Source organism: Engystomops pustulosus, chromosome 8 (genome assembly GCF_040894005.1).
Source record: "Engystomops pustulosus chromosome 8, aEngPut4.maternal, whole genome shotgun sequence".
Lineage (NCBI taxonomy): Eukaryota > Metazoa > Chordata > Amphibia > Anura > Leptodactylidae > Engystomops > Engystomops pustulosus.
The window spans coordinates 62,071,264-62,084,373 of NC_092418.1; the positions used below are offsets into that span (position 1 = coordinate 62,071,264).

The window sequence follows — 13,110 nt, forward strand, 5'->3', positions numbered from 1 at the left end:
CTTTATAAATTTACACAAAACTCACAAATGAACAACAATGAGTGTTGTTTTTTTTCAAAGAGAAATTGTGACTTTTTAAAACTAACATATTGAACACTAGTCTTTATAAATATTTCCTTAAGTAGCTAAAGCCACGGGACATTAGCAAAACAGTACTGGATGCATTCCTCTCAAAGAGGAAGAAAATTACTCAAATACAGGAAATCAAGAAAGTGTGAAAAAAACTGACTGCGCATTTATAATATCAAGATAAATTAGATAAAACCAGATAAAATGGATGCCATTTACTAGAACCATTTGCCTTATCAGCATTTGTACCGACACCTAGGATTACAACTGTGTATCCTTGAATTAAGGATTTATGTATGTGAAACAAGTATAACCTTGTGAAGGGGAATTCTGTAACAGATTTATTCAAGTTTTTTAATACATGTAAGTTTTGTATAATAAGGTTAGAAGAACCAATATTTTAGCAGTGCACTCTGTGGTTAATAAGGATGTGTATGACAGCTCTGGCTGCACTGTATCAAATGAAATGGCAGATATTGACAATATTACATAAGAGGAAATTGGATGGATTTAGAAACACCCAGAGATATAGAAAATAAAAGTCAGAGCTGTAGGCACTGGGATTGTCTGATTTAACACATGGTCAGGTTATTGAATGAGAGGCAAACTAAACAACCCACATAATCAAGATGAATATAAATTGTATTTGTTAATTATCTTTTCTTGTGTGTACAAAGATAAAACCAAAATGTAATAAAGGATAATAGGAATCTCCAGACTCCCCAACCATGTCTGACTAAACAATGTGCGACCTGCTAAGGCAGTGGTTCTCAACCTTTCTAATGCTGTGACCCTACAATACAGTTCCTCATGTTGCGGTGACCCCAAACCATGTACAAGAATATTGTATTCGTGCAAAAAAATGCAATAAAATCGTGGCTCTGATGGCTTTAGGCGACCCCTGTGTTTTGGTCGTTCGACCCCCACCGGGGTCGCGACCCACAGGTTGAGAACCACTGTGCTAAGCCAGGGATTGGCTCAGTGGTTACATGTGCATTCAATGTTTTAGATTCAGAAATGCTTCAGACACTCAAATGCTTCAGACTTGAACTGCTAACAATAGCAACTAAAGTTATATGGAATCCTCCAGAAAGCTTACAAAAAGCTTATGGATAGGGAATACATATTGGGAAACTAGAGATCTGTTGTTAATAGGGCTCTTTGTTAAGATTGCATCCAAATCTAAATAAAATTCAAACCCATACTCCCACCTCTCATCTGTACAAAGGATAAAAAAAAATATGTAAATTTTCTGCATAAAAGCAATGCTTGCCATACACCATTGTGATGTGTTCAAAAACACTAAATGTTATATAGAGCTTATGAGCTTAGTCAATAGAATGTTTTTAAGCTATATGTTTTGCAAGGAGGTCCACTTTTACAGGGAGATATTGATCAGCATAATGTATACAGGCGGTCCCCTACTTAAGAACACCCGACTTACAGACGACCTCTAGTTACAAACAGACCTCTGGTAATTTACTGTACTTTAGCCTTCGGCTACAGTAAACAGCTGTAACAGTTATCACAGGCGTCTGTAATGAAGCTTTATTGTTATTCCTGGTTCTTATGACAACCCAACATTTTTAAAATCCAATTGTCACAGAGACCAAAAAAATTTTTGACTGGGGTTACAATTATAAAATATACAGTTTCGACTTACATACAAATTCAACTTAAGAACAAACCTACAGACCCTATCTTGTACGTAACCCGGGGACTGCCTGTACGTCCATATTTTTTAAAAAACATTAACCCTATGAAGAAAGACTGGACCATTATACCATATACCTCTTGTGTCACTCCATCTTCTTTTATCTGTTTATGTTCCCTATGATTTGTAAATTGCTATTGAATATGATTGTTCTATATAAAGATTACTATTATCATCATCATCCCATGTTCTTCTAGATCCTGTGGATCATAGATGGTTTACACAGACTGAATACATTCACATGCAATCTGAATCTGACCACAAGAATTATCTAGGGCAGTGCTAGCAAACTAAGGCATGGGTGCCATCCTGCAGTCCTAGATGTGTTTTGTTCAGCGATATTTTAAAACAAAACTTCCTGGGACTGTATGAGGAACTTGAGGTGTGGACAAGGAGTGATCATCATTGAAGCTCCTGCCCTGTGATTTTTGTTCTATGGGATCCAGGAGGGAAGCTAAAATTTTAATACAAATTTGCCTTCCAAGAAACCTATGCAACTGAAATGTGTGAGAGCAGGGGCAATAAGCCTGTCATTAAATGTGTCAGTACTTTGAGATAAATTAGTGAGTTTTTGCCTTTATTTGGGATACTTTTAAAGGTTCACCATCACAGGTCATGAGCTTTTTGCCAAAGGTGTCTAATTGGTAACATAACTGCTGCATATGCCAATTTTATCAATATAAATATGATTTGATCAAGGATATGCAACAGTTACATAGGATCCATATGTACGGGGGGATGTGCCACATAAGACAGGACAGGTCCTATTCCTGCCTAGCTTACAGCGAAGTGTATGGGTCCTCAGGTTTAGTTTTGCTTGGTATTTACTTCAGATATTTTTATGCTCCTGGCGGGACATAGAATTATTTCTAGATTTTTGTTACATTCCTTGAAATTCATCATTTAATTGGCATTGAATGTTAGCAATGCATATTCTTTAAATGTATTCCTGATTAGAGCTGCCATTTTTTGTGGCTAGCTCACGCCTGCCACCATGCGGACGTGTGTATGAGGCCTGATAAGCATGACAGAGATTCTACACTAGCAGGAAAAGTCAGATCAGCAAGTTCGAGCAAACCAAGTTAAGAGCAAGCTCTCCTAGGGAATTCCTCTGCATGACACGGTATCTAGAACTATAGCCACTTATGGCTTCCCAAAAAGAAGAGGAAGTATATAAAAAAAAAATCCTCCTTAAAAATGGTAAGAGGAGTATGATTACTCTAAAAAAATTTAGCACAATCTCTGTCTGCTACACTTGCCAAATTGGCCCCAATGGCCTCAGATTATAGATTTTATACATCTAAAAGACCATCACATACTAGGAAATTCATAATGATCATTTTTATTTAATTTGAAAAGCAAATTAAAAATATATATATATATATATATATACAGGAAGTCTCTGACTTAATTCTACTCCTCCACTTTGTCACAAAATAAAAAAAACCTAAATGCAAAAATTTGTTAAAAATGCCCAGGTCACCAAACCCACCTTAAGGCGGAGGACGCTTTTTGTTTTTACGTTTCCATTTTCTACTCCCCACCTTCAAAAGCACGTAAAAAGCTGTACGGGGTACACTGGGGTGTGAAAAAGTTATTAGCGCAAGAAGAGGGCAAATTAAAGAAAATTTTAAAAATTAAAAAAAGTCATCCCTTACTGTCGATGGAATTTTCCATATTTCGCATTTTCAACCTTCAAAAATCCTAAACTATTTTTAAAAATGAAAAACATTTGTATGACAATAATATATAACTTTTGCCATATTCAGATGCCAATACCTTTATAATACTTTGGTGTATAGACAAGTGTAAGCTATGTTTTTTTTATAGAATAGACTGACCTTTTCATTTCTACCATTATAGGGACTGTATGCCTTTTGGTTACTTTTTAATGATTTTTTTTCTATGTAGTGAAATGTCAATAAATTCCAACATTTTGGTGCAATTTTCTGTTACAGGGTTCACCTGGGTAAAAAACTTTTTTTTAACTGTATTTCCATGAAAACAAGATTCTTAAATATACTCAGAATATCAAAAAATAAAACAATTCTAATTTACTGTAATTTTTTGCTATTAACAAGAATACAGCATTTCACAGATATAATTCCAACCTGTCTATTAGTCCGGGTGTATAGAATTCCGGTTTCCAAGCAGCCTGCACAGACTTATTCTACAAGCTACAGAATGTCATTGTGTGTTATATCCATTTCATAGATATCAATATCTCCCATCTCTTTTTTATGTAGCAGATGCTAATATAATGTTTAGAGAGTCCGTGCCCACTAAGTGAGTTTTACTGCTGATTTTAGCACCTGAGTAAAATTGTAAAGTAAGGGGATTACAAATGATCTTTATTGTGTAAACATTACTAGGGAGTTATAATTGTAGAACTTTCTTTCATAGAAATACCCCTTTAACTCCTCTCGGCTCACCCGCTGACTTTAAAGAGAAACCATCAGGCAAATTAAACCCCTAAACTAAATATATTTTCATAAACTGCCATTAGAAAGCTTTGTCTATCCCTTCATTGCCATTTTACATGCCTGTAAACATAAGCAATGATGTCCTAAAGCTGTATGCAAATGACATGTGAGATGTCCAATAAGTCATTATCATTTTCAAGTAGTCCAGTTTATTCATGAGTGAAAGGCACAGCCACACCCCCAGCGCTTGACTGACAGTCTGTATGATGATGTGAGGTATAATGGTGTAATGGCTCCTCCATGTGCTTGCTGGTGGCCACGCCACCTGCAGCCTGTGTGTGTGAAAGATACAACAGGTCCAGGAAGCCATGTTATAGCAGAACATGTCAGGTACTTGTGTATCTGACGTCCAAGTCTACCTTTAGGAGGGAGAGCATGTCAGCAGATAAAGCACATACAGTAGCAATGTTTACTATACATTACACACAGACATGAGCAGGAGGAGGAGAGGGGAGGGGGAACAGGGGTAACATCACTGCCTCAGACCATGTGACCAGCCGCATTTGCATAATAAATACAAATATTATTTTAGAATGATTAATGTATGAAATAATTAGATAAAGGCTGGAATGGGATCCTTGTGATCTGCTCCAACAGGTAGAGGTGACATAAATAGTGACAGAGACCTGATGACAGGTGTCCTTTAACCACAGGAGCAGGACCCGGCCTCCGCATCTCCCTTCTCTGCTCCTCACAGCATTGCGCTGAATTAGCGCGATGCATAGAGGAGCGGAACCGGCATGGCCACCTGCTCTATAGACTCGACGGTCACGTGATCGCTGGGGTCTAAAGGGGTTAAACAGAGCTGCTTGGTCTAATTAGACTCAGTGCAGCTCTGATCAGAATCCCCAGTGATAGGTGGTCATTTCCCCTGTAACTGATAAAGGGACCATTGGGAAAATATCTACCCATACAAGTGTGAGAAGAAACATCCCGTGACATTATTTTAAAATTTGTCATTGCCAAGCTAAACAAAAATGACAATGCCAAATTAACAAAAAGATTCTGTTCTCTTGCTCAAAAAGTTACGGGTCTTTTTCATATTGCATGAAGAACATCAAGTGGGTTACAACTAAACAACACATTTCTTACACCCTCCGGTGTCTTTCATCATAGCTAATACTAGTTACATCATACAAACAATAATACACCTTTAAATAAATGATATAACCAACACACATGTGTAAATAAAACAGCTTACCTAATCATAAATCTAGCAGGGCGAACATGATGATTACAGCATATGGGACTTACTTCCTGACTAGGTGCAATGGCCACTGATAAGCCTACACCATGGTAAATCACTTAAACACATGGTTGATCGCTCCATTACTTCAAGGTCAGGAAGTACACCTGACTGCATGACTACTTCCGGGTCAGGAAAATCACATGATTGCAAGAGCATGGCTAGAGACTTGACACGTGATCACAAGTCACATGACCTTAAACTATATTCAAATCAGGAAGTTCATATGACTACTAGGGCACAGCTAAATGTAAATTATATCATTAGTAGGGCTAATTCGGAATGGGAAAGTATGTCAACATAATTAACCCTTTCTGGACCTCGCCTTTTTTTGTTTTTTCATTTTCATTTTTCACTCCCCACAATCAAAAATCTATAACTTTTTTTATTTTTACACGTACAGAGCTGTGTGATAGCTTGTTTTCTGTGTAACAAATTGCACTTCATAGACATGGTATTTATTATTTCATGCCGTGTACTTGGAAGCGGGAAAAAAATAAAAAATGCAGTGAAAATGGGGAAAAAATGCATTTGCAACGTTTTCTTGTGGGCTTGGATTTAACGGCTTCAACTGTGCACCCCAAATGACAGGTCTACTTTATTTTTTGGGTCGGTGAGATCACGGGGATGACAAACTTGTATAGGTTTTATAATGTTTTCATGCATTTACAAAAATGAAAAACTCATGTAGAATTTTTTTTTTTAATTTTGCCACTTCTAGCGCTAATACATTTTTCATACTTCAGTGTACAGAGCTGTGGGTGGTATCATTTTTTGCGAATTCTGATGAAGTTTTCAATGCTACCATATTCAGGACTGTACGACCTTTTGAACACTTTTTATTGATTTTTTTATATTTTTCAAAATGGCAAAAAAGTGCCATTTTCCGTTACAGGGTTAAATGCAGTGAAAAACCTTTATTATATTTTGGTAGAATGGGCATTTTCGGACACGGCGATAGTTAATGTGTTAGTGATTTTTACTGTTTATTTATATCAGTTCTAGGGAAAAGGGGGGTGATTAGAATTTTTAGGTTTTTTTATTATAATTTTTTTTTTAACTTTTTACTATTTTTCAGACTCCCTAGGGTACTTTAACCTTAGGTTGTCTGATTGATCCTACCATATACTGTCATACTGTCATACTACTGCCGATGACGTCAAAGGGAATGCCATCTTTTTGAAGTCGCTGTCTTGCCGAGGATCGTCACTCCCCAGTGACATCATCTGTGCAGGTGTTACCGGTAAGTCTTTGCTGCTATATGCAGCAAAGACTTAACGGCTATGGAGAGGGCTCAGTCCGTGAGCCCTCTCCATTCACCTGCAGCCAACCCGTGATGTGCTATTACGTCGTGAAAGGGTTAAGTAAAAAAAACATATATATTTAAGTTTGTGTGTTGGTTTTCTAGTATTTTGTTTTATTATTGTATATTTCAGATCGCTAAATGAATAACATTAAAGCAACACATTAATAGTGGAACATAGTTTAATTTTTCTTGTTTAAGCCTCTGGGATAGCATGTATCCAAAAGAAACATCCAAAATGCCTTCCTTTCTAATAATTTCCTAATTTTAAAACCACCTCTCTTAAAAAATTAAACCTGCTCCAAGGAAATGCTTTCAGGTATGTGACATTTGTTTGATGTACCAATATGAAGTGTTTTGATGCACCAGAAATATTACAATCTTGTGGGTTTCAAAAAATGTGCTGAAAAACTCAAACTCCGCTTATACTCGAGTCAAGAAAAAAATTAAAGTCAAAACTCACCTTTCTGATGCCCCCCGCAGGTCTATTCTTCTTCCGTCGGCAGCGGGAGACTCCAACGTCATAGTCTGTGCCAACTATGGTGTCGACGTCTCCATCTGCCGACAGAAGAAGAAGACACCAGCTGTGGGCACCACAAAGTGAGTTTTAACTTTATTTTTTTAAGTCCTACCGGGGGCAGAGGCAGGCTGTATACGAAGGCTGGAGAAGGGCTGTATATGGGGGCAAGTGCTGGCTGGCTATATACGGGGGGCAAGTGCTGGCTGGCTATATACGGGGGGCAAGTGCTGGCTGGCTATATACGGGGGGCAAGTGCTGGCTGGCTATATACGGGGGGCAAGTGCTGGCTGGCTATATACGGGGGGCAAGTGCTGGCTGGCTATATACGGGGGGCAAGTGCTGGCTGGCTATATACAGGGGGGCAAGTGCTGGCTGGCTATATATACGGGGGGCAAGTGCTGGCTGGCTATATACGGGGGGCAAGTGCTGGCTGGCTATATACGGGGGGGCAAGTGCTGGCTGGCTATATACGGGGGGCAAGTGCTGGCTGGCTATATACGGGGGGCAAGTGCTGGCTGGCTATATACGGGGGGCAAGTGCTGGCTGGCTATATACAGGGGCAAGTGCTGACTGGCTATATACAGGGGCAAGTGCTGGCTGGCTATATACGGGGGCAAGTGCTGGCTATGTACCGGGGACTGGCTGGATGGCTATATAGTAAGGGGCTGGCTTGCTGTTTCTTGGGGGCAGGGGGCTGGCCGGTTATATACTGGGGACAGGTGGCTGGCTATATACTGCGGGGTAAGGGCTGGCTATATACTAGAGGTTTTTTGGTGAAGGAATGCCCTGGCTATATACTGTGAGGCATGGGCAGGCTGGCTGGCTATACTTGGGAGCATCAGCTGGCACCAATGCATTTCCCACCCTAGGCTTATACTCAAATCAATAGGTTTTCCCAGTTTGTGGTAAAATTAGGCATCCAGGCTTATATTCGTATCGGCTTATACTCAAGTATATACAATATATCCAGCCAAGTTTTATTGTTTCTTTTTTCCTGCTGAAAAAATGAAGGTGAAATTTGATTGCCAATAGATAAACCCCCTCGCGATACTACTCTACAGCACTTTTTAAGTATATTTTTTAAGTATATTTAAGTATTTAACGCCTTAGCGCTCTGCGCCGTAGCTGTACTGCGCTGAGTCCCGCGAATAGCGCTCAGCGCAGTACAGCTACTGCGCAGAGAAGATGCCGATTCAGCGCTGCATAGCAGCCGAACCGGCATTGTTAGCCGCGGGATTTCAACGGTAATCGGAGTGGGCTCCGATCGCGGGCGTTTAACCCGTTAAATGCCACGGTCAATGCGACCGCGGCATTTAACATGCCTTCCGGGGGTCTTTACCCCACGATCGGCTGATTGCTGTTTTGGCACCTCTGGGGTCCGATCGGGACCCCAGAGAAGCCTGAAGGTGGTGCCTTTAAGATGGCGTCTGTGACGTCATCTTAAAGGCAAATTGTCAGCCTATGCATCTGCATAGGCTGGCACTGCTAATACCCTGCAATACATGAGTATTGCAGAGTATTATAATGAACAAGCAATCAGATGATTGCTTGTTCATATCCCAAGGTGGATCAAGTAAAAAATGTAAAAAAAAATGTTTTTCAATAAAAAATAACTTTATAAATCACTAAAAATGCCCATAAGCCCCAAAACATATAAAGAGACATATAACGCTCAAAAAAGTCTAAATCATAACACAAACCCAACATATATAGTATCACCGCGTCCGTAACAATCCATAGAATAAAACTAAATAACTATTGAACCCATATGATGAACGCCGTAAAAAAAAAAAAACGTTAAAAACCCGCCCAAAATTATGATTTTTACCTATTATATCCCACTAAAAATGCAATAAAAAGTGATCAACAAAACATATGTACTCCAGAATGATACTGTTGCAAAGAACAACATGTCCCGCAAAAAACAAGCCATCAACCAGCTCTGTAGCCAAAAACGTAACAATGTTATGCCACTTGGAAGACGACGATGCAAAAATGATAGATTTTTCCCCACATTAGGGTTTTATTTGGCAAATTTAGTAAAACATAAGAAAAAATATTCATGTCTGGTATCCCCGTAATTGTATCGACCCATAGAATAAAAATAACAGGATTATTAGGATATACGGTGAACAAGAAAAAAAAAAAGTAAAAAATCCAGTACAGTATTGATGCTTTTCTACTCATGACCTCAAAAAAGTTCCTAAATTTTCAACAATAGGTGATACCAACCCCAAAATGGTAACACTGGAAAAAGCATCTCATCGCACAAAAAAAAATGCCGTCACATGGCCCAAATAACGGAAAAGCGAAAATTTTATACTAAAATCCTGGCAGCTGCAGGGTGCTCCTTCCCTTCTGCGCCTCGCTGTGCCCCCACAACACAAGTAATGTCCACATGTGGGGGGTCGCTGCACTCTGGAGAAATTGTAGAACAAATTTTATGGTGGGTTTTCTCTTTTTATCTTTTGGAAATGTGTAAATTTTAGGGCTAAATGAACGTATAACCGACAAAATTTGACCATTCTAAATTTCACCGCCATTTTGATTCAATTATTATTAAGATCTCAAGGGGTTAACAATCTTTGTAAATGCTGTTTCTGATAGTTTGTGGGGTGCAGATTTGAAAATGGGTTGGTTATATAGGGGGTTTTTGATGCTAAATATGTAAAATTTTATTTCAAACAGTATTTATCCCCAAAATAGTCAATTCTGAAAATACAGAAAATCGCTATTCGATTTGTAGGCCGCCTGACGTCAAAATAAATTATCCAAACATTTAAAAAATTATGAAAATGTAAAGTAGACAAATGGGAAATGTTATTCGGCAATTTATTTAGGTGGTAAATCGATCTGCCTGAAAACGCGGTGATTTTGAATTTCGAAAATGGCAAATTTTTCTAAAAAAATTCATAATTTTTTTCCTTTTTTTGTAAATAAACGCAAAACTTATCAGCCAAAATTTACGACTAACATGAAGTACAACATGTGGGGAAAAAACAATCTCAGAATCGCTTTGATAAGTAAAAGTGTTCAAAAGTTATAACCACATAAAGAGACGCAGGTCAGAATCCCAAAAATGGGACTGAGCCTTAACCGGTTCGCGACCGCCCGCTGTGTATTCACGGCGCCGGTCGCGTTCCGATGCATGGAGAGGGCTCGCGGGCCGAGCCCTCTCCATAGCCGGTAAGTCTCTGCTGCATATTGCAGCAAAGGCTTACCGGTAACACCCGCGGGTGTTATCTTGCTGATCGCCGCCAGCAAAGCTGGATAGCCGCTCCCCGTGACGTCATCGGGGAGCGGCGATCCGTCTCCATGGTAGCATCGGGTCTCACGAAGACCCGAAGCTACTTCGGGTTAACCACTTCATTACAATGTGCTATCAGCACATTGTAATGTATGAGGAGTAAAATCCACATATACTGCCATACTGTAGTATGGCAGTATATGGTAGGATCGATCAGAAAACCTAGGGTTAAAGTACCCTAGGGAGTCTGAAAAATAGTAAAAATAAATATAAAAAAAAAGTTAAAAAAAAAATTATAATAAAAAAACCTAAAAATTCAAATCACCCCACTTTCCCTAGAACTGATATAAATATAAATAAACAGTAAAAATCATAAACACATTTGGTATTGCCGCGTCCGAAAATGCCCGTTCTATGAAAATATGATAACGGTTTTTCACTGCATTTAACCCCGTAACGGAAAATCGCGTCCAAAGTCAAAACTGGCACTTTTTTGCCATTTAAAAAAAAAATTAAAAATTCTATAAAAAGTGATCAAAAGGTCGTACAGTCCTAAAAATAATATAATTGAAAACAACATCAAAAGTCGCAAAAGATGACACCACCCTCAACTCCATACAACGAAGTATGGAAAAGTTATAAGCACAAGAACACGGCAAAATAAAAAAAAAAATTTTGTTCATGAGGTTTATTTTTTGTAAATGTATGAAAACATTATAAAATTTATACAAATTTGGTATCCCTTTAATCGTACTGACCCAAAAAATAAATTAGATGCGTCATTTGTGGCGTGAAGTGAAAGCCGTAATATCCAAGCCCACAAGAATACCACACAAATGCGTTTTTTCACCATTTTCACTGCATTTGGAATTTTTTTCCCGCTTCCCAGTACATGGCATGGAATATTCAATGCGATCACTATGAAGTGGAATTTGTTACGCAAAAAACGAGCCATCACATAGCTTTTTACGTGTAAAAATAAAAAAGTTATAGATTTTTGAAGGTGGGGAGTGAAAAATGGAAATGAAAAAACAGGAAAGGGCCCGATCCTTAACCGGTTAAGCTGTAAAATGGCTGCGTCCTTAAGGGGTTAAGTGAAATAATAGGTACATTCTTATGCTCACTTCCAGTTTTATAGATCAAGTCATAAAAAAGTTATTAGTGCCAGAAGTAAAAAAAAATTATTATTTTTTTTTTTTTTACAGGAGGTTTTAATTTTTGTAAATGTATGAAAACATTAGAAAACTTATATAAATTTGGTATTCCTGTGACTGTACCTACCCAAAGCATAAAGGAAACATGTCATTTTGGGTGCACAGTGAAATTCATTAAATCCAAGCCCACGAGAAAATAAACATCTTGGAATTACGGCATGGAACATTAACCCCTTAACGATGAAGCCACTTTTCACCTTCCTGACACGGCCCATTTTTAAAAATCTGACAAATCTCCAAATTCAAAATTTTCTACTTTTTGGAAAGTTGGTCATATCACTAAAATAACTTGATAACTAACATTTTCCATATGTCTGCTTTAACCGGTTCGCGACCGCCCTCCGTGTATTCACGGCGGTGGTCGCGCTGCATGGAGAGGGCTCACGGTCTGAGCCCTCTCCATAGCCGGTAAGTCTTTGCTGCATATTGCAGCAAAGGCTTACCGGTAACACCCGCGATCGGTGCTAGGTGTTTTTACAGCGTGGGCTGCCGGCAAAGCTGCCGGCAGCCTCGAACAGATAGCGGCGCATGGGCGCAGCCATCTTACCTGGGATTGCCGCTCCCCGTGACGTCATCGGGGGGCGGCGATCCGTCTCCATGGTAGCCTCGGGTCTTCCGAAGACCCGAGGCTATTTCGTTTTAACCCCTTCATTACAATGTGCTGATAGCACATTGTAATGAATGAGGAAGAAAATCCCCATATACTGCCATACTGTAGTATGGCAGTATATGATAGGATCGATCAGACAACCTAGAGTTAAAGTACCCTAGGGAGTCTGAAAAATAGTATAAATAAAAATAAAAAAAAGTTTAAAAAAAAAAAATTATAATAAAAAAACCTAAAATTTCAAATCACCCCCCTTTCCCTAGAACTGACATAAATATAAATAAACAGTAAAAATCATAAACACATCAGGTATCGACGCGTCCGAAAATGCCCGATCTATCAAAATATGATAACGGTTTTTCAATGCGTTTAACCCCGTAACGGAAAATAGCGCCCAAAGTCGAAAATGGCACTTTTTTGCCATTTTGAAAAATCTAAAAAAATCTATAAAAAGTGATCAAAAGGTCGTACAGTCCTAAAAATTATATCATTGAAAATATTATCAAATTTCGCAAAAAATGACACCACGCACAGCTCCGTACACCAAAGTATAAAAAAGTTATTAGCGCCAGAAGTTGGCAAAATCAAAAAAATTATTTTTGTACAGGAGGTTTTAATTTTTGTAAATGTATGAAAACATTATAAAACCTATACAAATTTGGTATCGCCTTAATCGTATCGACCCAAAGAATAAAGTAGACATGTCA

General features: G+C 38.6%; 1 protein-coding gene across 16 annotated transcripts in view; it reads right to left on the reverse strand.

Annotated features, from left to right (window-relative positions):
• GULP1 (GULP PTB domain containing engulfment adaptor 1) overlaps positions 1-13,110 on the reverse strand; it is a 657,395-nt gene that overhangs the window by 608,081 nt on the left and 36,204 nt on the right. For 12 of the 16 annotated variants that reach the window (XM_072120987.1, XM_072120984.1, XM_072120979.1 and 9 more), the window contains exon 1: positions 5,468-5,649. The exons of 3 other annotated variants lie outside the window; for them this stretch is intronic. The gene's annotated coding sequence lies outside the window, so the exon portion shown is untranslated. Of the gene's footprint in view, positions 1-5,467; positions 5,650-13,110 lie in introns of those variants that run through there. One more of the 16 variants, XM_072120977.1, reaches the window with a different exon arrangement.